At 39.4% G+C, this 23,693-nt stretch overlaps 1 protein-coding gene across 1 annotated transcript in view; it reads right to left on the bottom strand.

Annotated features, from left to right (window-relative positions):
- Positions 1 to 23,693, bottom strand: part of CCDC59 (coiled-coil domain containing 59) — a 42,153-nt gene that overhangs the window by 8,545 nt on the left and 9,915 nt on the right. The window lies entirely within an intron of this gene.

Raw genomic sequence — 23,693 nt, 5'->3', positions numbered from 1 at the left:
TACAAAAAAATATTGATCATTTTCTGGTTTATTTCTGAAGTCTACACTTTCCATTCATCTTTGTGTGTATTCTTATGCTGTTTGCAGCATCAGTAAATGGAATCTAACTTTATGGGCTGACTATTGTGATCTTTCCTCAGTCTAATATTTTTGGTTGTTCTAATAAATTGACTATTTTCATTTTTATCATCAACTTCTAATTTCTTTCTTTTTATGTTTTTTTAAATATATTTTTATTGATTTCAGAGAGGAAGAGAGAGAGAGAAAAAAAAAACACATTAATGATGAGAGAGAATCATTGATCGGCTGCCTTCTGCATGCCCCCAACTGGGGATTGAGCCTGTAACCTGGGCATGTGCCCTTGATCAGAATCAAACCTGCAAGCCCTCAGTCCACAGGCCAACATTCTATTCACTGAGCCAAACCGGCTAGGGCTCTCTTAGGTTTTCTTGAAGGCTTTACTGCTATACACTACAAGCAAAAAAATAAAAAATAAAAGACCCAGTCTCAGAGATTCATTGAAAGGACTATACCAGGTAATCTTTTTAGAAATACTAGAGGCCTGGTGCATGGATTCGTGCACCGGTGGGGTCGCTTGGCCTGGCCTGCAGGGATCGGGCCAAAACCGGCCCTCCAACATCCCCTGAGGGGTCCCGGATTGCCAGAGGGCGGTTCTCAGGTGATGCACCCCAGAATTGGGCTCCCTCCTCTCTGGTTCTGGGTACGTCACCCAAGAACCGAAGCTGCCAAATCACCACAACTCAGCAGCTCCTGTATTGAGCGTCTGCCCCCTGGTGGTCAGTGAGCATCATAGCTAACTGTTCGGATGGTGGCCAGTCACTTAGGCTTTTATATAGAGAGATACCCATGGTTACAGGTTTTGGAGTTTAAGTAGACCTTGTGCAGACAATTTTAGACAGTCCAGAGGACTGAATTATGACTTCCAGGAATGATTTTATCCAGAAGCAGAAGATTTAAAGAAATTAGATCCAAAATAAAAGAAATTGCTTGCATAGAATAAAATAAACTACTAGTAATGAGGCATATTCAATTGTGGTCATTTCTTTTGGTGTACTGTTAGTATTATTTCTAGAAATCTGCTTTCTGGTGGATTTATGAGGAATTTTTTCCTTTATTAACCATCTACCTCTAACCAAGCAACAATAAGGAGGTAATAGAGAGAATCAGTTTGTGAGGCAGTGTAGTCATTGAAATTATTTTATACAGAAAAGGTTTGTTCTTCTTTTTCTAGTCTTATATTTAGGTAATTGGTGGTAGACATGGGAAGAACATCAACATTCTCAGTTTCATCCATTCTTTTCAAATGTTCTTTTCTCATGATATAAAACTCTACCCCTTCCCATCAATACTTTCCTATCATTGTAAGAGACCTACAGGGTTTGATAAATTAGTTGAGTTAGAACTCTGGAAGCTTCACAACTGGTCCTTGGACATGGATGTCACCCATACCTTCCTTCTGGCCACAGGAAATGAGGGACTTCTTTAAGACTTCTCTTTAATCTTCCTGATCATCCATGCCAGATATTTTCAGTTTCTAATTGCCCATTTTCTACATTTATACTCTCTAGGGCAGTGGTTCTCAACCTTCCTAATGCCGTGACCCTTTAATACAGTTCCTCATGTGGTGACCCCCAATTTCATTGTTACAAATTGAACATAATTAAAGCATAGTAATTAATCACAAAAACAATATGTAATTATATATGTGTTTTCCGATGGTCTTAGGTGACCCCTGTGAAAGGGTCGTTCGACCCCTAAAGGGGTCGTGACCCACAGGTTGAGAACCGCTGCTCTAGGGCCATTAGATGGAGCCAGATAACACCACAAATCTTATGATCTGTATTTTTGTCATAGCAAAAATTTTATAATCTGTGTTTCTGTCATTTTTACAACCCCTTGGTATCCCAGTGCCATAACCTGTCCATGTACTTTATCCCATGCCACTGTCAGTGATCATTTGAGTCATCAGAATGACACATCATGGATTACCCATGACCCATTTCTCCCAGGACACCTTAAATATGTGAGCAATTCATTTCCTAAATTTGAAATTCTGCTTCCTGGGCCTCTTTTTGGTACCAATTATTGCACCAGTCAAGGTCCTGGCAAGAAACAGATGAAGCAAACTGGAGAAAGGGATCATAAAGAAACTATTTACACAGGTGCAGGTAAGGTGTAGGAAAACCACAAGGGATCATGTAGGATCCTGGATACTATAACATTTCCAAGTTTTTACTTCCACTCCCCTAGAACTTTATTTCACTATGTCAAACAAAATACAAATTTGGGAATCCTTCAATATTTTTTTTCTATTACATACTACTTTCAATTATTTAAATACCAGTCCTTCTAAATATCCATCTAAAATATCTACTCTTTCTACAACATTGCCCCATCCAGTGTGTCATCATATTCAATTCTTATTGAGTCATAAGAATTTTAGCGTAATGTAGATTTCATATACAAGAGTAGTAAGAGAGGACACTGGAGAAATATGGAATTAGTAGGTCATGGAGGACTATTTCATAAAGAGAAGTTCATTCTCCTTTAACTGATAGCAAAAAATAAAATAAATTGGGATAACAGAGCTCTTTATATTTCCACATTATTTGTTATTGCAATTGAATGCTCAACTTGAGAAAATATATTAATACAACATCAGCACAAAAGATGTGAATTTTAATATGTAGCACATCCAATTACAGCACTATAAAGAATTTAGAGAAAAGCAGCTATAAATATCCAGCTGCAGAGCTTAAGCTGTCTCATACTGTGACTTCAGAAAAAAGGCAAAGTATATGTTCTTGTTTCATCTTGCATTTTATTAAAGCTCAAGCTATATTATGACCTGGGAATTACAAACTTTAACACAATTCAGGGGACATATAGACATAGTTCTTTATTTTTATCAGTATTACTAAGGAAATGTTACATGGAATAAAATGGATAAGGCCAACATATCTAAAGGTCTCCCTATCTCAACTATGGTACCATTTACTAAATATGAAGAATAGAATGAAACATATCTATGATTCCCCCCACCTATTGTGTATTGCCTATGTATTTCATATTAAATTAATATAATCCTATCTAATAAAAGAGAAACATGGTAATTAGCAATACGTCCACTACCCTTCCCATTGGCTAATCAGGGCAATATGCAAATTAACTGCCAGCCAAGATGGCGGCCGGCAGCCAGGCAGCTTGAAGCAAACATGAGGCTTCCTTGCTTCAGTGACGGAGGACTCCAATGTTCCGCACCTGCTGCTGCCGGCCTCTGAGCTTGCAGTTTGGAACATTGTTACAAATACAGAAGCTAAACAAAACCCCAGAAACCTGCTTTCAGCCAGCCCAGATCTCAGAGCTGGAGTTGATACAGTGTTTTGATTATAGAATCCTAACAAACCAGATACCTGCTTTCAGCAGCAGAGGCCTCAGAGCTGGAGCCAGAGCTAAAGCTGGCCCGGAATAAAAAAAAGAAAAGAAAAAAAGGAGCAGTTGGGAACTTCAGTCACCCGCCAGCCTGAAAACAGCCCTCAGCCCCTCATCCAGACTGGCCAGGCACCCCATTGGGGATCCCCACCCTGATCCAGGACACCCTTCAGGGCAAACCAGCCGGCCCCCACCCGTGCACCAGGCCTCTATCCTATATAGTAAAAGGGTAATATGCCTCCCAGCACCGGGATCAGCGGAGCCGAGAGGCCTCCCAGCACCGGGATCAGCGTGACAGGAGGCAGCGCCCAAACCCCCTGATTGCCCTGCGGCTCTGTGTGTGACAGGGGGCGGGGCCACAACCTCCCTATCCACCCTGCTCTGTTCGTGACAAAGGAAGGCGCCCCAAGGCCCTGATCAGCCCTGCTCTGTGTGTGACAGGGTGCGGCGCCCTAACCCCCCTACCCCCCCACGGGCCCTGCTCTGTGTGTGACGGGGTAGAGCCATAACCTCCCCATCGGCCCTGCCCTGAGTGTGAGAGTGGCGGCGCCCCAACCCCCTGATCGGCCCTACTCTGTGGGTGATAGAGGGCGGCGCCCCAACCCCCCCCCAACGGGCCCTGCTCTGTGTGTGATGGGGTAGAGCCATAACCTCCCCATTGGCCCTGCCCTGAGTATGACAGTGGCAGTGCCCCAACCCCCTGGTCGGCCCTGCTCTGTGGGTGATAGAGGGCAGCGCCCCAACCCCCTGATCGGCCCTGCTCTGTGTGTGACAGGGGATGGTGCCCCAACTCCCCTATCGGCCCTACTCTGTGAGTGACAGGGGGGAGCTCCCCAACCCCCTGATGGGCCCTGCTCTGTGTGTGACAGGGGGCAGCACCCCAACCCCCTGTTTGGCCCTGCTCTGTGAGTGACAGCGGGTGGCGCCGCAACCTCCCCATCGACCCTGCCTTGAGTGTGACAGGGGGCGGTGCCCCAACCCCCCAATCAGCCCTACCCTGAGCGTGACTGAGGGTGGCATCACAACCTCCCAATCCATCCTGCTCTGTGCATGACAGGGGGCGGCGCCCCAACTCCCCAATTGGCCCTGCTCTGAGCCCGACCAGGGGCTGCACCTAGGGATTGGGCCTGCCCTCTGCCACCCGGAAGCAGGCCTAAGACAGCAGGTCGTTATCTCCCAAGGAGTCCCAGACTGTGAGAGGGCACAGGCTGGGCTGAGGGGCCCCCTTCCCCCCAAGTGCACAAATTTTTGTGCACCGGGCCTCTAGTATAATATAATATAATAATATAATATAATATAATATAATATAATATAATATAATATAATAAACATAACATAATATAATAAATGTAATAATATAAAAGTTTAGATTAACTATAAAATCTGAGGGTAAAGCATACCCGTTAGTTTCCTAGCTTTATTCTAGTAACGTGTTAATATAAAGTGTTGATTGTTGTGTTATTTGCAAAATAAATGTAGGCCAAATTCATGGATCCTGTTTGTCATTTTAAGATATCATTTTATAATAATTTACTTTTAATAATAAAATATAATAATCACCTTTGATGAGACCTCTATGAGAAAAAGTAATATCTAAATAAATTATGCATATGATTCCCCATTCCTCAATTTATTTATCCAATTTTTCTTCATTGAATAGCATCTCTCTAGCTCATTTACTTTATCCCAAAAATGGAAGACATATTCTTTGAAGGAGAATCTGTATTACAGGATAAAACAGACAACTCTTTCAGGATATTCAATATATATCTCACCACGTTAAACATCTTTTAATTACTAGAAAAAAAAAACAGATCTTGGAATTTTGAGCCTTAATAAAGCATTATAGAATAGAGCATTCATGAAACAAAACGAGGCTAGATAGAAACATCACATTTCCTTTCTTTTCTTAACTCCATAAGGCATTGTTCAGGCCAGACAGCCTTTGGTTCAAAGAGGACATATCTATTAGAAAGAAAGATCAAATAAGATGTATTCCAAGAAAAGAATTAATTAAAAGATAGGACAATAGCTGCATTTTTCTGTTATTCTAAAATTAATCAACACATTGTTAATAGTACCTACTGTGCATATGAGAAAAAAAATAAGACAAGAAATATGCATAGTCCAGGTCACCAGTCTCCCTATAACCTCTGTCCATCAAATACATTTTTAGTTTTTCAATTTGGGTTTCCATTTTTTTGTTGTTTGTTTCTTTTTTTGAAGGCACAGGGCAGTTAAAATTCCAAAATGTCATTTCAAGACCTCATGTTAATTGCTTTAAAAAATTATTTTCTGAAAACATATTTCTTTTCTGGAAGATCTAGAAAAAAATGGAACCATTCTAGAGAACTGAAAGGTTCTCTAAATAGACTACAATATCTCAGGATATTATTGAAAAGCAAAGTGGTAATTATTATGCTTCATGTTTTTTGGAACCTAAAGCCAATTCCATGAAATTATATTTTTTCTATCTCTCATTGCATGAACTACCATTTCAAATTAACTAGGAAAATAAAATATCTTTTCCTTTAAAAATAGTGGGAATTACTATAGTCTTATGATACTATAATAGAAACTTTCACCTTTCAATAAACCTATGTATGATTTGGTTAGAAAAATAATCATATTTTTTCACTCTCCGAACTAGAAAATAAACAATACTATTTTTCTACATTTTCTTTCTATGGAAACTGTGTGATATTTGAGAGGTTTTTCTGAGCCAAAAAGAAATACGTTGCTACATCCATCTGATATATATTTATGGTGATAGCTAATAGGCTAAAGCAGTGGTTCTCAACCGTGGTGCACATTAGAATCACCTGGGAATCTTTTTAAAATCCCGATTTCTGGGCCTCATCGTCCGGAAATTCTGTTTCTTTGTTATGGGGTGGGGCCACAACATTAGTAATGAATCTTTTTAAAATCCTGATCTCTAGGCCCCATCCTCCGGAAATTCTGTTTCTTTGTTACTAATATTGTGGCCCCACCCCATAACAAAGAAACAGAATTTCCGGAGGATGAGGCCCAGAAATCAGGAGTTTAAAAAGATTCCCAGGTGATTCTAATGTGCAGCCACGGTTGAGAACCACTGAAATAAAGCTTCCCAAATATTTACTTTAACATAAAATGTGATGTGAATTTCTGTATAGATATTTTACATAAAACAGAAATTTGTAAAGAAAATTTAATTGAAAATGTTTAAAGATTTGTGTACACAAGTTTTATTATATTGTGTTTTTTTTTTCTTTTAGGATAGTTCTAATCTAAAAGTCAGTAATTTTCTGTTAATTAAAACATGGTGGCTCAACATTATAATAAAATATTATTCAATTATAAATTATTAAAACACTGGCTTATCAGACTAATGATGCCTGCAATATAGTAAGTGGAATATAAAACACTATACTGGGAAGATGAATACCACTGCATTGATAGTTCATAATTCTACATAACTTTTCTTTCTTAAAATTCTACATTTACGGTAGTGCTCTGTCCCCAGATCTCTCTTTTGCTTCAATGGTGTTTGGATGAAACAGACCCGGGATGCCCCTTCTTCCAGCTTCTAACCACCCTCCAACCCCTTTTCCAGTCACCACCTTCGGAACCACCTTAGCCATCCATCCTCAGCCTCTGAGACCAGCCAACATCGTTTTTTGACCTTAATTCCTTATTGTTGAACATCCATGAGCCCCCAGACTTGTCAGAACTACTCCACCAAGGTGGAGGCTGCCATCAATCGCCTGGCCAACCTGAATCTGCCGCCTCCTGCACTTACCTCTCTCTGGGCTTCTATTTCAACCAAGACGATGTGGCAGTGCAGGACGTGGGCCACTTCTTCCTGGAGTTGGCGGTGAAGAGGCGAGAGGGCACGGGGCATCTCTTAAAGATACAAAGGCAGCACCGTGGCCGCATTCTCTTCCAGGATGTGCTGAAGCCTTGCCAAGATGAGTGGGCTAAAACTCAGGTTGCCATGGAAGCCACCATGGCCTTGGAGAGGAACCTGAACCAGGATCCACCTGCCCTGGGTTCTACCTGCGCAGACCCTCAGGCTCTGCGACTTCCGGGAGAACCACTTCCTGGATGAGGAGATGAACCTCATCAAGAAGATGGGCAACACCTGACTAACTTCCCCAGGGTGGCTGGCCCCAGGCCAGGCTGGGCGAGTATCTTTCAAAAGGATCGCCCTCAGGCATGACTAGGGGCCTCTGTGGCCCAGAGGCCTTTGAGGGGCACCGCTGCATTCCCCTGATGTTGGCTTTGCCTGAGCTTCTCCCCAAAACCACGAGCCATCCTTTTCACCAACCTGGAGCCCTCTCTCATGCATTGGACCAAATGAAAATAATAAAATTTTTGCAGTAAAAAAAAAAAAATCTGCATTTTCATCTGACTCTAATACTAGTATCTAGGGAAAATATGATACTCATATACAGATACACTTTTAAATGTACTGTTACTCAGCCTATCCTTTGGCAGAATTAATACTGTATAGAAATGTATTGGCCTCCAGGTAGCTGAGAGAACTATTTTATGTATTCATTTGATACTAGAAAATAAGAAAAAAGAAGTTTAACAATTCTTTAGTTAGCATTTCTTTGGAAACATATTACATGTTAGTTTTATAAGTTTCAAGTATCTTTTTTGCTCATTTTCATAATTATAAAATGATTTACTGGCTTACAAAAAGTTTCATTAAGTAAATAAAGAATATCATTTCTATTTGGGAAATAAGGTATTTGAATCAACTGGGGTACTAACTTTAAAAAATTTTATAAAAAAACAAATTTTGAGAAGTTTAATTTGTGTGAATACTATTCTATGTATGAAATGTATGAATCCTGTCTTGCAAATCAATTCATTTACCAAATATAGGTAAGGGATTATATTACAAAGAATGATAATTTTCTCAAGTGTGAATGGCAGCAGTAATAGTATTTATCAAAGGATTGTTAGGAGATTAAATGAAGTAATGTATGTAAAGGTCTAGTACAGTATTGGACAATACTAATATTACTATATTCATTATAATCATCATCATATTATTATTCAACCATTCATAGGGTTGAGTATAATCCTAGAGTTCATTGGGGATTAAATAATACTAATAAATCTGAGCACAGTGTCACATTATTATAATAATAATAAAAGTAGTAATTAATTTCTGACATATGTTCAGCATCATATTAATATCTACTGGTTTCTCTAACATGTGTCTCTTTAATGACCTCAAATTAATGGTTTGCTAGTAATTGACCTCAAAATAACATTTCTACTTCAGGTGGACATATCTGGTAATTACGAGAGGAAAAAAATGTATTTAACTTTTAGCAAAGTAGTTCCAAAAGTCCAACATATTTGTGCGCTTAGCTTATATGGATATAAAAATACATTTAAAAATCTACATTTGAAAATGGACTTTAAGTAAAATTACATTTTTACTTTTTAAGTGGTATTAACATTAGCCTATTTAAAGAAGCCTGTGCATTAAATTTGAATGAAGATAAAATTTAATTCATATCATATGATTAAAATCATATATTTTTAAGTAACAAAAGTGTTAAAAGTTTTCAGGGAAAAATAATGAAGAATGGGTAATTTAAATATTGATACGTTTCATTTATAAGACATCTAGCACTCTTGTCATTTGAGAAATTTTTTCTAGTCCCTTAACATTTATAATTGTCATTATTAATTGAAATTAATAATTCCCTGTTTAAAATGACACTCATATCTCCATGTACTCATCTAACATTCCATACTTGTTATTTTGTAGTCAGTGGAAAAGGAAAAAGAAATGGGAAAAACATTTAAAACCATATTAAATGTTTACATGGAAATTAATCACATTTATACTACATATAAGCTGTGTGACTGTGCAAAATGACTTACCATCTCTGCTCCAGTATTCCTATCAGTAAAATGAGCCTGTGACATTATTATAGTCAGTGACAAATATAATCCTGTATAATTTTACTTTGGCAGTGTAAAAATATTATTAAATATTACTAATACAGAACATAAAGTTATTAATATCAAAAATATTACAAGCAAATAATTCCAGACAGGCAATTGCAAGTGCTTCCTATTACAAACACATATGCTATTTTATGCCTTTATTATTTTTTAGTTTTAATTTTTTTCTTACAGCACGAATTTTGTCAACGACTCAACTAAATTGATTCAAGATTAATTTACTGTGAAACTTTGGTTAACTGGCCATATTTCATTGCAAACAAGATGATTAAATGTGTAACAACTGAAGGAAAAAATGAGATACATAATAGCAAAATAATAATAGGTAACACATATGAGTACTTACCATGTGCCAGTTACCATTCTAAGTGTTTTGTATGAAAAAACTTATTTATCTACTTAAATTACCCTATGATGTATATATTATTTCAGGTTTATGACCTTTTGCCTACAATTTGAAAGCAAATGTTTCTGAAAACTTTGTGTGTGTTTTTCTCACACAAGCAGAAATCTGATCAGAATTGAGATGAAGGTATTTATATTATTAAATTACCCATTAGTTTGAATAATTAATTTTGCTGCAGCAATTTTAATATCTTAATATGCTTCTTGAGACTCTGCTGTGACTGTTATATAAATACTAGTGGTCCGGTGCATTAAATTCATGCACAGGGGGTGGGGGGGTGTCCCTCAGCCCGGCCTACACCGTCTCCAAGCTGGGACCACTCGGGGGACATCCCTCTCGCAATCCGGGACCGCTGGCTTCTAACCACTCACCTGCCTGCCTGCTCAATAGCCCCTAACTGCCTCTGCCTGCCTGCCTGCCTGATAGCCCCTAACCACTCTGCCTGCCAGCCTGCTTGCCCCCAACTGCCTCCCCTCACCAGCCTGATCACCCCCAACTGCCCTCCCCTTCTGGCCTGATCGCCCCAACTGCCTCTGCCTCGGCCTCGCCACCATGGCTGTGTCTGGAAGAATGTCCATAAGGTCTCCCAGTCTAATTTGCATATTACCCTTTTATTAGTATAGATATAATTTTTGCACTAAATTACCTATTTAAAATTCAAAACATTCTGAATTTGAAATAGCTTTGGACCCAAAGGTTTTAGAAAATAAGTTGTAAACCTATATTACTATGCTCATTTTATTTTTTAAAAAATCTTTATTGTTGAAAGAGTACATATGTCTCCTTTTTCCTCCCATTGATCGCTTCTAGCCTGCCCCTGCCTCCCATCCCAGGACTTCACTACCCTATTGTCTGTGTCCGTGGGTTATGCATGCCAGTATAGGCGTACAAGTTCTGTGGTTGATCCCTGCCCATCCACCTCCACCTTCCCTCTGAGATTCAAAAGTCTGTTCCATGATTCTATGTCTCTGGATGTATTTTGTTCATCAGTTTGTTTTGCTTATTGTGGAATCTATTATGCTTATTTTACTGATAGGTACTGAGGCACAGAGACAGAAAGTCATTTTGCAAAGTCGCACAGCTTATAAGTAGTAGAAATGTGAGTAATTTCCATGCAAACATTTAATATGATTTTAAATGTTTTTCCCATTCCTTCTTTTCTGCTGACTCCAAATCTCAAACATAGAATGTTATATAAATATCTAGAGATATGAGTGTCATTAAAAAAAGAAAACTAGAAACGCTTACTGTTCCTAATACTGCTAGCTAAAAAATCATTTGTATTTAAAAAAAAAAATATATATATATATATATATTTTATTGATTTCAGAGGGGAAAGATAGAATCATCAATGATGAGAGAGAATCATCGATTGGCTGCCTCCTGCACACCCCTTCTGGGGATCTAGCCTGCAACCCAGGCATGTGCCCCTGACTAGAATTGAACCCAATCGAACCCAGGACCTTTCAGTCCACAGGCCAACGCTCTAACTACTGAGCAAAACCAGCTAGCGCTCATTTGTATTTTAGGAAGGCCATATTGGTTGACCCAGATGAATCAGTTGAGACTGACTGGAACATTATTTATTTGAATGTATGTATGCCATGGTTACTCCAAAAGAGTGCCAAGTGCAGTGCCAGCATGTACTGTCAAAAAAAGTGTAAATTACGATATAATAAGCAGTCTGAAATCTGGAATTACAGAGCAAGCAAAGTTTTCAAAGAGCTTAAATACATCTGTCTTGATTGAAATTTTACAGATGGAATTTCTAGAGTTATTCATATAGCAGCTTGGGGTGAATGTTAGGAAATTGAGTTTCTGTTTCTAGCAAAGAAACCAAATGGTTGTGTGACCTTAAATAAATAATTAAGCAGTATTTAATTTCATATGTTCCTATTTCTAAATTACATTTACAATTCTGTTTTCATGAAATCTGTATGAAGTAAATGTTTGTGAGCACAGGAAGGCCTAAAAGTGTATTACTACTATTTCAATGTCTAATCTGGAAGCATTTTGTCCCATTTTCACAGTATCAGAAGCCAAACTCAAAAATGTCAGCTGCACTGTGTCCCAAGATAGGACCTTTAAGCTAGTTTTCAAATTCTTTAATAACTTCTTTCAAAATGACAAAACAATAATAATTTTGTAATCATTACTCTAAACATAGATTCCATCCTTAGTCAAATTGTGAATGTGTAAGTTAATAATCCAAGCATATTTTTTCCTATTACACTCTACATAAATTATTAATGTTTCTCAGTTTTAGTAATTATTTGGACAGCAGAATACTGCAAACTGGAAGAAAGAAGGTGAAGAGATCAGCCAAAAAAAACCATATTTGCATAACCCATAGACACAGACAACAATGTGGTGATGGCTGGAGGGAAGTAGGGTGGAGGCAGGCAAAGCTGGGATGGGGACCATCTATAATAGAGTCAACAATAAAAATGAAGACAATAAACAAACAAGCTCTTAAACTAGTTTAATTAAGAGCAAAGAACAATTCTCTCCCTTCCCACTGGATCAGTGGCTTCTGATTTCTAGAACAGTACATATTCCACAATTGGTAAAACCTCTAGGAACACCAAAGAGTTGTTGTCCTGACTTACGGGACGTCTTAGTTATTAGGCCACTAATGTGGAAACATTTCTATCAAATCAAAGAATGTGGATAAGGCTTTAGAGTTGATGATGGAGTATATACCCTGTAAAGAATATATAATTTTCCAGAGTTATAAATTCTGATAATTCATATTGCAGATTACATCTCAAAAAAATGTTAAAGGGCTAGAATGGGCATGTTGTAAGCCCTCATCTCTGATTTTTTATTAACTTTTTAATTAAAGTATTCCAAAAATAAAGTTGCTTGGAAATGGAGGTAAGAATTTAATAAACCATTTTAGCTGCAGTTTGTCACTTTTTACTAAAGGAAACAGCTTTTGTGAATATTTACAATCGAAGATGAGACATTGATACTACACCAAATTGCATATTGATTAGAACAAAAGAAATCAGGACCACTCTTCTCATTATGCAAGCATAAAATGCAAGTCATATAAATACTGTGCTAATGTTTTAAATGAATTCAGATTTTAATCTACATCAAAATCTACTGCCATGGTAATCAGCTCAAGCAGAATTTTTGGAAGGCTTTCTCCTAAGGATGGCAGGAGTGGGTGGATGATATTGCAGATCCACTTTACTTTCTTCACTGATGTGAACAGATCATTTGAGGGCTACTTAGGTGTAAATCCAAGAAACAACATTTTTCAACCCAAGTCATCTCCTTCTACTAGTTGCCCTATTTCTGTTATATTAATGTTATATATTAGAGGCCCTATGCATGGAATTCGTGCAAGAGTAGGCCTTCTCAGCCCCAGCTGCCTCAGCCCTCCCAGCCCTGACTTCATCCAGAAGGTCATCCGGAAGGTCGTCCGGAATGTTGTCTGGACGGTGGTTCTGCTGTTCGGACGTTGGGCTTAGGATGGACTGGTTAAAGTGTCCTTTAGTGCTCATATTATGATTATACCATCTCTAAGCACCTCTGCTTTTTGTGTGATTTCATCAATTTAGGATTTGGGCATTTGGCTACCTCTGCTTTGTAGGTGATGTGCCTGAGCGGTCAGTTAGTCCCTTCCTGTGGTTATGCCTCTATCCCAGAGGAGGTTGAACATAGGGAATTTGGTCTACTCTGGCATAGAATCATCATTTGAGTGTCATTGTATATCAGAGGTTCAGTGATAGAGCTAGCTCGCTGAGATAATAGTTTTCTTAAATCTATATTACTATACTGCATTACTACATTGATGACTAGAGCAATCACAGATGCCTGTGCACAGTAACAGGAGTTACAAAGAATTGGCAGCATGGAGATATTTACTGTATCAAAGAGTGGTTTCCATATACTCAATCATTTTTGCATTTAATGCTATTGAAAATGCACAGGCTGTCACAAGGTTTTTTTGAATATACCATGAACTGAGTATGGTTAAATTAAACTATGCTGCCAGGAAACAATAATCTCATGAAGCTGGGTTAAATCACCAAAGAATATTAGAACAATAACTACAAAAAGTGCTTTTTAAAGAAATTCTTCTCTATCTTATTTTACCAATCTTAGGCAAGGGTTGTATATCTACTGTAATCTCTTTGGTTCAGAGTTTTGAGGCGAAGTGACTGCTTCTTGAAATTGTCTGCTTCTGAAGACCTTTCTGACTAAGCCTCAGTTTAAGGCCTTGAGAGGAAAACCTCTGGTCTGTGTTGGTAGTTTGCTTGCACTGACACATAGCCCATAAAAGAAATATAAATGGTGTCCCAGTAATGTTGTAAAGTAATTCCATGTTGATATATGTATATATGCTAATAGCATGATATATATATATATATATATATATATATATATATATATATATATATACTAATCCCCAGGACCTCAGAATGTGACTTTATTTGGAGATAGGGTCTTTACAGCAGTGATCAAGTTAAAATGAGATAATTAGGGTGATTACTAATCCTATCTAATAATAGACAAACATGGTAATTTACCGTTCCTTCGCTACACCCCAATTGGCTAATCAGCATGATATGCAAATTAACCGCCAACAAAGTTGGCGGTTAATTTGCATACCACAGGCAGGGCGGGACAGCACAGCCACCAGCGCAAGCCACCATCCCGGGCCACAGGCCGGCCCCAGGAGCCCCAGAAGCCGCCCAGAAGCCTGTGATCGGGGGGGAGATGGGGGTTCCTTGCCCAGGCCTGACACCTCTGCCAGAGGCGTCAGACCTGGGCAAGGGGCCAATCTGGCGATCAGAGGGAGATGGGGGTCCCCTGCCCAGGCCTGAAGCCTGGGCCAGAGGTGTCAGGCCTGGGAGAGGGGCTGATCCAGTGATCAAAGGGTGATGGGGGTCGACACCTCTGGCCGAGGCGTCAGGCCTGGGCGAGGGCAGAGCCAGTGATCGGGGGGAGATGGGGGTCCCCTGCCCAGGCTTGATGCCTGGGCCAGAGGCAGCAGGCCCTGGGGGGGTGGGCAAGCCGGCAATTGGTGTGAACTACAGAGGAAACACCTTTTCTGACCCCTCATTGGTTAAGCTCCCTGTATGCCACTGGTAATATTCTTAGTAACTTGGGTAATAAGAATCCAAAAAGGTGATCTTGGGTTTTTCATCACACTCCTGGTGAAAAAAACGAAGGTCTGCTGCTGGAGGGCTAAGAAATGTCATATCCTGCCCTAGCCGGTTTGGCTCAGTGGATAATGCGTCAGCCTGCCGACTGCATGGTCTGGGTTCAATTCTGACCAAGGGCATGTATCTAGGTTGCAGGCTCCTCCCTGCCCAGGGCCCAGGTTAGGGCTCATGCAGGAGGCAACCAATCAAAGTGTTCCTCTCACTTTGATGTTTCTCTCTGTCTTTCCCTTTCTCTTCCATATTCTCTAAAAATCGATGGAAACATATCCTCAGGTGAGGATAAAAAAAATAATAAAGAAATTATTATTATATGAAAGACACATCTTGAAAATGCCTAAAGAAAGTTGTCATTTTTTCATGGTAAAGGGACTGGAGTCCATGTTAATGAAAACACCTTTCTGGCTGCGGTGACTGGCAGTGGCTGTGGCAGCGTGGTGATGGGGCTGGTGCCTTCCCCTGATCAGCCCGGTCACCTCCCACAAAGAGAGGCCAGACTGTGGCTTAGGCCCTATCCCCATGGGGAGCAGGGAGCCAGCCTAAGCCGTCACTAGGACATCCTTCCTTGATTATAGACTTCCAGCCTCTACCCCTGTGATAGCCAATTCTGTCTTTCAGAAGGTTGATCAGATTGCTGGTTCAACCATAGCCAGTTTACATTGAGACAATTATCCATCTGAAGGTTTGGTGGGGAGAGATGTCAACTTAGAAGCATCACCTATAACTGGGATGGTAAAAGCTGCTCATTTAGCATGTAGCATGCAAGGCATGGCTGTTGGCTTTTGGTCTGCCTATGTGCTCCTACCTTAATAACCATGGTTCCCTTGCAAGTTTGAAATAGCTTTCACTAAGTCCCTGATGTCTTTCCCACTATTAGTCAAAATATCTGAAGTTACAAATTCTTTAGCTTCCATAACACTTTAAGTCACGAACAATTCTGAAAGCATAGCTACCATCTTTTTATCTCTTGTCTTTTTGCCACGGTACAGGTTTCATTCTGTCAGTACTATTAATTCTGCTACCTGGAGAAGCATCGTAACCTCCCTCTTGTATAAAAACTGCTGTTTGAAATTCTCTCCTATTGTTAGATAGTCCCTTGTTCTGTAAACTCTGTCATTTTTAGACAGTTTCTTATTCTGTAGAATAACTGTTTTAGTTTGAATAATAGAAAAAGATAAAACTTAACTGTCTGACCTTGCAAGCTATCTATCTAACATAATGGACTAATACTGATAATAATTCCCATATTCTTATGCCAAATGTTCATACTTTATGTATCGAAGATTACAAACTGTAACAATAGCTCACAGAGAGCCCTTTGTAAAATGTGCAGAAAAAGAAGCTCAAAAGGTATAAATACAGAAAACTTCCTGTGTGACTTCACTCAGAGATTTGGAAAAAATACCTCCCTCTGGGCCACACACAATAAACGACTCCTAACTAATTGGCTCATTAAGGCGTCTTGTATCTCACTCGCTGATTTATGATTCAACACTGGGAAGAAAAATATTGTATAATGGGTCTGCTTTAATGGCTAAATTTCCAGTATGACAACAAAAGAGAATGCCTTTGTAATTTTCAAAATAAAAACCATCTATAAACCATAGTAAATCAAAATTAACTAAAAGGATGCCTATCAGACCGGGGCACACTTTCCTGAGTTACTGCTATAGTCACATGTTTCCAATTCATCCAGAAGAGGGGATCAAGTTGCAACAGTAAGGTTTGACCTATGTTAAATAATGATAAGTAAAAGAGATAATAAAAGGATTTCATAAATGTATAAGTTTCTGATAGAGAAATCTTGAGCATTGCCTAAAAGCACACAAGGATTGCACAGTAGGTACAAATCATAGCGAGAAGCAAACACAGTATTGACAGAAGCTTCAACCAGTTTGGCAACCACTGCCACATCTTGCAAACATATAAAATATTCTTGTTGCCAAACCGGGAGTTACGCAAACAGAGGCAATCAACAGGTTCCAGTGAGTTAATACTCCTAATGTATCATTTTGTCTTTCCTGAACAAAAGAGAAGGGTTGACAAAGTGGGAGATTGTTGAAGAGAAGCATTCAAAGAGGCGAAAGCTTCTTTCATGTTGCATCCCATGGAAGAGGCTTCCTAAATACCCTACTTTTAAAAAATATATATACTGCCCTGGTCAGCATGGTTCTATGGTTAGAGTGTTGGACCATGCACCGATGGTTTGATTCACAGCCCTGGGATAGAGGCAACCAATCTCTCTCTCTCTCTCTCTCTCTCTCTCTCTCTCTCTCTCTCTCTCTCTCTCTCTTCTCTCTCTCTCTCTCTCTTCTCTCTCTCTTTCTCTCCCCCTCTCTCTCTCTCTCTCCCTCTCATTTCTCTTCTTTCCACTCTCTCTCAAAAAAAAAAAAATTAATGGAAAAAATATTCTTGGGGTGAAAATATATACATTTTTTCCTATACATACATACCTATGATAAAGTTTCATTTATGAACGTATGGTTGCCTTAATAAACTCATGAGAATATTTAGCTTTTTAAAAATTAGGTATTTATTGCTTACAATAACCAGTCAATCCTAAAAATATTTTCATTGTCTTTTAGTTTAGGGCCTTGGCAAAATGAAATCATCTCTGCTCTGGTGAGGTCAGCAAACCTCCGTGTGCTGACAGATTGTGACGCAAGTTATTTGTAGTTTCTTAACAAAATATAGCTTTTCTCTAGGTGGCTTGTAACCCTTTCAGCTCATCTTGAAAAAAGATACAATAGCCTCCCCCCCCCCCATCCTCCCATGCCCCGGCTTTATCTGGGTGGGTATGTGCCAAGACCCCCGCAGTGGATGCCTGAAAAGGTAGATAGTACTGAATCCTATATATGTTTTTTCTATACATACATACCAATTGCAAAGTTTTATTTATAAATTAGGCACAGTGAGAAATTAATAATAATAACAAAATAGAACAGTAGTTCAGGGATCCCAGGTTGCGAGAGGGCGCAGGCCAGGCCAAGGGACCCCACTGGTGCAGGAATTCATGCACCGAGCCTCTAGTATTTTAATAAAAGTGAAATGTGGTCTCTCTCTCTCTCAAAATATCTTATTGTACCATACTCACCCTTCTTTATGTGATGTGAAATGATTAAATGCCAAACCTATTCCTGAATCTCTGCAGCCACACCTACTTGCAATAAATAGCTTGGTGTCACTCGTTTGAGGAGATCCCTTGCTGAAGTCTTCACATAGGCTCAATGCTTATGGGAGGGGGCGGGGGGAGGGGGCCGGGGGGGACATGTTGCAGTGAATTGAAAATCTTTTTCTGTTCATGTCTTCCACCCACAAATTTAATGCCTTTTCCATCTCAACTAAGCACTTCTCATGCACCGTGGCCATAACTTTTGCAGTTTGAGGTGCAACAGCAAAACTAGCACAAACTTATTCTTCCTTCTTCACAAATTCACGGGTAGAGGACTCACTCTTACTATAGATTTTAGCAACATCAGCATACTGTTTTTTCCCCTTTACTCACTAAGCTGAAAACTTTTACCTCCCACTTAAAGGATATACTTTACAGCTTCTGGACATATGGGATAGCCATCATCACTACTCTTGCACTTTAGGGCCATTATTAAGTAAAGTAAAGGTTACTTGAACACCAGCACTGCCATATCACGACAGTCGATTTGATAACGTAGGTGGCTACTATGTGACAAGTGGGCTGGAGGATACTCAGTGTGGAGACACCGGGCAATGGGGTGATCCAGGCCCTCACGGGGGGACTGAGCAGGACTCACCAGATTTCATCATGCTACTCAGAAGAGCGTGCACGTTAAAATGTATTATTTCTGAAATTTTCCATTTAATGTTATTTTGGACTGCGGTTGGCCACAGGTAACTAAAGCTATGGAAAGCAAAACTGCAGATAAGGGGGGACTACTGTACATGAAGTCTCCCTGTGAACTACTTATGCAATATAGTATCATTGGGGGCACAGCAACAAATCATCTACATATTGTACGAGGATGTACTCCAAGGAAAAATCAAGTCCTTTTGTTCAGATTGATTTGTTGAGGTTGTAATATGAGGGGGATTCTATAAATCCCTGAAGTATAACTATCCATATATGCTGTTAGTTCCACAAAATAGCAAATATTAACTACCTTTATCTATATGTCTACTAAGAAATACTACATATGAATTGCTCACTGTGAAATTCACTTTTTTTTAGGGGATAAAGCACAGGGCAAATCTGTGTTCAAAACTACCAGGAATCTAGGGATCACAATTCTATTGCTCAGCTTGAGATCAGGAACGAATAGGGGTACCCTTTTCTGATAAGCTTCTTATGTGGAAGTATCACAAGGAATATACAATCTATTCTAATAAAGACTCAATAATGGTTTTATTCCTGAGATTTCTTCAGGTTTGAGTACATATTGGGATAACCTCGGTGGGGCGGGGGGAGGGGGGGGATGAGGTAATAAGGATTTATTTGAACCTTAGTAGATCAGTTCCAAACATTCTACTCAGGTCAGTAGAATCTGCAGCCCAGTGAGTAGGAGGAATCTGATCTCACATTGCATCAGGAGAGGACAGTACTTTCAAAAGAACTGCTATGATTTGGGTTGCTCTGATGTGGTGCCTTCTGGAAAATATTAAACTTCACAATGCTGTTACAGAGCAAGTCTCAACTAACTGAGCTGGAACAAAGATACACAATTGAAATTGATAAAAGTTACAAGACCAGTGAGATCATATGTCTTTTGGACATATATTCCCCAAGTATTTTATTAGTATGCTAGGGAACAGGTGGAGATAAAGTGGTGAGATTTCAGGTGAAAAATGTAGCATCTGCACACACTAGAAATTGGAAAGCCTGCCCTACAAATAGATATAAAGTAGCATCTGCATCCATTAGAAATTGGAAGACATGCCCTATAAATAGATATAATTTGATTTCATAGGTTCCTTTCTTAGTTTCGGCAGCTAGCCATTTTTTCAGTACCCAATCTCTTTACAGATGTCACATTTCCTAAACCGTTAAATATATACCTACCATATGATGGAACCATTCCATTCCTAAGTATTTACCCAAGAGAATTAAGACCTATATACAGATGTTTATAGTAGCTTTATTTGTAAGAGCCCTCAACTGGAAACAACCCCAATCAATAGGTGAATAGATAAACAATTGCTGGTATATCCACATAATGGAATACTCAGCAACAAACAGGAACAAACTATTCATAAATGCAACAACATGGATGGATTTCAAAATAATTACGCTGACTGAAAGAAGCCAGGCCAAAAAATAAAAAATGAGTACATGGTATATTATTCCAATTTTATAAAATTTTTGAAACATAAACTATCTATAGTAACAGAAAGCAGATCAGTGGGTGCCTGGGACCAGTTTGAGAGCCACTAAGATGTTTAATTATTAAGGGCCTAGAGGAAACTTTTGGAGATGATGGTAATGAATTTGTGATTATAGAGGTGGTTTCATCATTGTGTACATGTACCCAAACTCACCAACTTATACTCTTTAAATATGGTCAACCTATTATACCTCAAGAAATCCCTCTGTAAAAACCTAGGTCACTAGGCCCATGAGATGTGCCTGTCTGATGCAGGACTCTATCGGTTCCATGGGTGATTCAATCAGGTGTTCTCCACAGGAATTGTCCAAATACAGAAAGATACCAAAATACTGATGCTCCATATTTTAGTATAAATACTTCCCCTTATCAAACTCCTAGGGGGAAAATTAAATCTATATTTTAAATACCTTTCAAGTTAGTATTCAAAGGCCAAAAAAACACAACCCAGAATCAAATTCTCTTGCCCTCATAAGGTAAAAGTCCAATGCAATTAAAGTCCTTCCCAGTTTATTTTGTTCACTCACAACCAGAAATGTTCTTAATGGCCTAGATGGATTTTTATAGCAGCTGCAGCCTGTGTGTCTTTCTTGGGAATAGATGTGAATCATTCAGCTCCTTAAAAGTTAAATGAACTCCACATTAAGTCTATGGTGTGTCTCAATTTTTAAAAGGTTCAGAGAATTAATAGAACACCCAAATTCACCATAACACTTGCCTAACCTCCACAAAATTTAACAAGCAGTAATCCTGAACAAAATTATGTTCCCAGAAAATTGCCAAAGGCAATACATAGCAGAAACCCTATCGTAGAAACTCATGAATCTGTAGGAAGGATAGCTGTCAAGGGCTTTCTCCTCCTCCGAATGCCAATCAGTATATGCCAGAATCCATGACCTGCACACTAAAACTAAACTGGAAAAAATTTCTTATCAAGAAGTTAAATTTGCCCTGGCCGGTTTGGCTCAGTGGATAGAGCATTGGCCTGCAGACTGAAGGGTCCCAGGTTCGATTCCGGTCAAGGGCACATGCCCGGGTTGTGGGCTCAATCCCCAGTAGGGGCATGCAGGAGGCAGCCGAACAATGATTCTCTCTCATCATTGATGTTTCTCTCTCTCTCTCTCTGAAATCAATTCAAATATGTTAAAAAAAGAAGTTAAATTTATCACCATGCATTTAGCCTGGCAAACTATCTTCTCAGTGCCAGTCATTGGAGACACTAATGCTATCTTGCAAAGGATAGATATGCAGTGATGCAGTACCAATCACATTCTCTCTAGTATATTCAAATCTCTTTATAGTAAAAATTTCCTGTTTTATATTGCATTTTAATGACTGGCATGAGCAATTTAAACCTGAACTTCTCTAGAAGTCCGTATGGCATACAAGTCTTCTGCCTTGAAATTTAAAGCAGCAAATATTGATAGTCTTCATGTTTAGCATATCTACAGTATATTTTCTTCTGACATTAAATCCTTTCCTCAAATGAGTTGCTTTCTCATGTCTCTGCAGCCTCTAATGAATTAAAATGTGGGTCAAGGTCAAGCCTGCACCCTGGAAGCTGCCTATCCATGCCAATGCCTGATGCCAGTAAAGCCAGGGTAGCTCACCAAGTCTCATCTTAGCTGGCACTGGCTGCAGCCATCCAGGAAGCCAGCATATGTGTGAGCCAGTGACATGTTCTGAGTTTGCTGAAGCTTGTCTCTCTACATTCCCACGCCCCAACCCTGCTTCTTTGTTGAGGTCTGTGCACTTCTCTGTTAAGGCCCAGTATTTCACCATCTCCAGAAATAACCAATTTTCTGTGGACAAAGCTACCTTACATTTCGTGTTAAAATCCCATGTGCCCTAAGGCTGAAAGCCTCTTGCCAAAACCACAGCAACTAAAAGCCTACTGCAGTAATAAAAATAAAATTAATGGCCCAGTATAAGCCTCTACAACTGCCAAGATCAAAACTCCCTGAATACACATTAAAGTCTGAAACAAGCTCTTGGCCACCCAATGTTTCTCCACTTGTATATTGTGTTCCCTCAAATGTCATTCCTGCTTTACTTCTCGCTGGACTCGAGTATACAGCACCAATTGGGAGGTTTAGATGTTTCCTTCTACAAAACACGGTCTCTGCCCTGCTCTGCCTCCATCTCCATACCCTCCTACCCATCAATACAGCCTGTTCTTTACAATTTTCTGTAGAAAAATAGTAATCAAGAGTACATGCACTGTACACAGGCCAGGTCCTCCTCCCAAACTCGTCACTACCTCCCTGGGCACAAAGTAAGGAGAGTAGACACCATGTTAGGCTGAGGGTGCCCCACCATATGAAAGGAAACAGAAATGGGAAGTTGAGTGTGGTTCCCCAATCAGTAATAATATACATGTAACCTAACTACTCTTTAGACTTTTAAATTCACTGAAAGTTTTGTTCCCTTCATGCTGTCACCTCTAATTCTCTTCTCATTCTGGAAGGCTTTTCTCACATGCCATCTCATCCATGAAACTTTCCCTGATGTCTTCAATGAGATGAAACCTCTCTTCTGAGGCCTGGGTCCAATGCTTTGCAAAGTTATGGTCTAAAGACCAACCACAACAGAATGTGTTAGTAACTGTTAAAACACGCATTACTGAGCGCATCAGTGCTATCCGAATCTTGGGGTAGGGCCCTCGAATGTGCACTGTGAGCTCTCTAGGTGATTCTCTGGTGCATTCAAGTCTGCGTCTTCGTTTTGCACCTGATCATTTCTGATTTTTGTCCTATAACCTTACTTGGCATTTGCTCTATACAGCGGTTCTCAACCTGTGGATCGCGACCCTTTTGGGGGTCGAATGACCCTTTCACAGGGGTTGCCTAAATACATCCTGCATATCAGATATTTACATTACAATTCACAACAGTAGCAAAATTACAGTTATGAAGTAACAACGAAAATTATTTTATGGTTGGGGGTCACCACTACATGAGGAACTGTATTAAAGGGTGGTGGCATTAGGAAGGTTGAGAACCACTGCAGATCCATGGAGGAAGGAATCTTTTTTTTTTTAAAGAGTAACTCCTTAACCTGGACCTTGCATATATAACAACTGCTCAACAACAAAATTGTTAAAATGAACTTAATTTTTACTCTCAAAAGGACTAGATCTCGTTTTGTCCTACCCTGATAAAGTGTCTAGAAGTAAAACACAAGCAAATCATTATAAAGGAATTAAAATATTTTACTCTGCTTCACAATATACTGTCTTCACCAATGTAGCCAAATGTAGGTTTTCTGAGTTATTTTAAATGCAATATTATGCACTGAAAATTTCTAAGCATTGTTTCTCACTGCAAT

This window comes from Myotis myotis, unplaced genomic scaffold, assembly GCF_014108235.1.
Source record: "Myotis myotis isolate mMyoMyo1 unplaced genomic scaffold, mMyoMyo1.p scaffold_m19_p_3, whole genome shotgun sequence".
Taxonomy (NCBI): Eukaryota; Metazoa; Chordata; class Mammalia; order Chiroptera; family Vespertilionidae; genus Myotis; species Myotis myotis.
The sequence above is the reverse complement of the archived record's forward strand: the minus strand, read 5'-3'. Positions and strand labels throughout refer to the sequence as shown.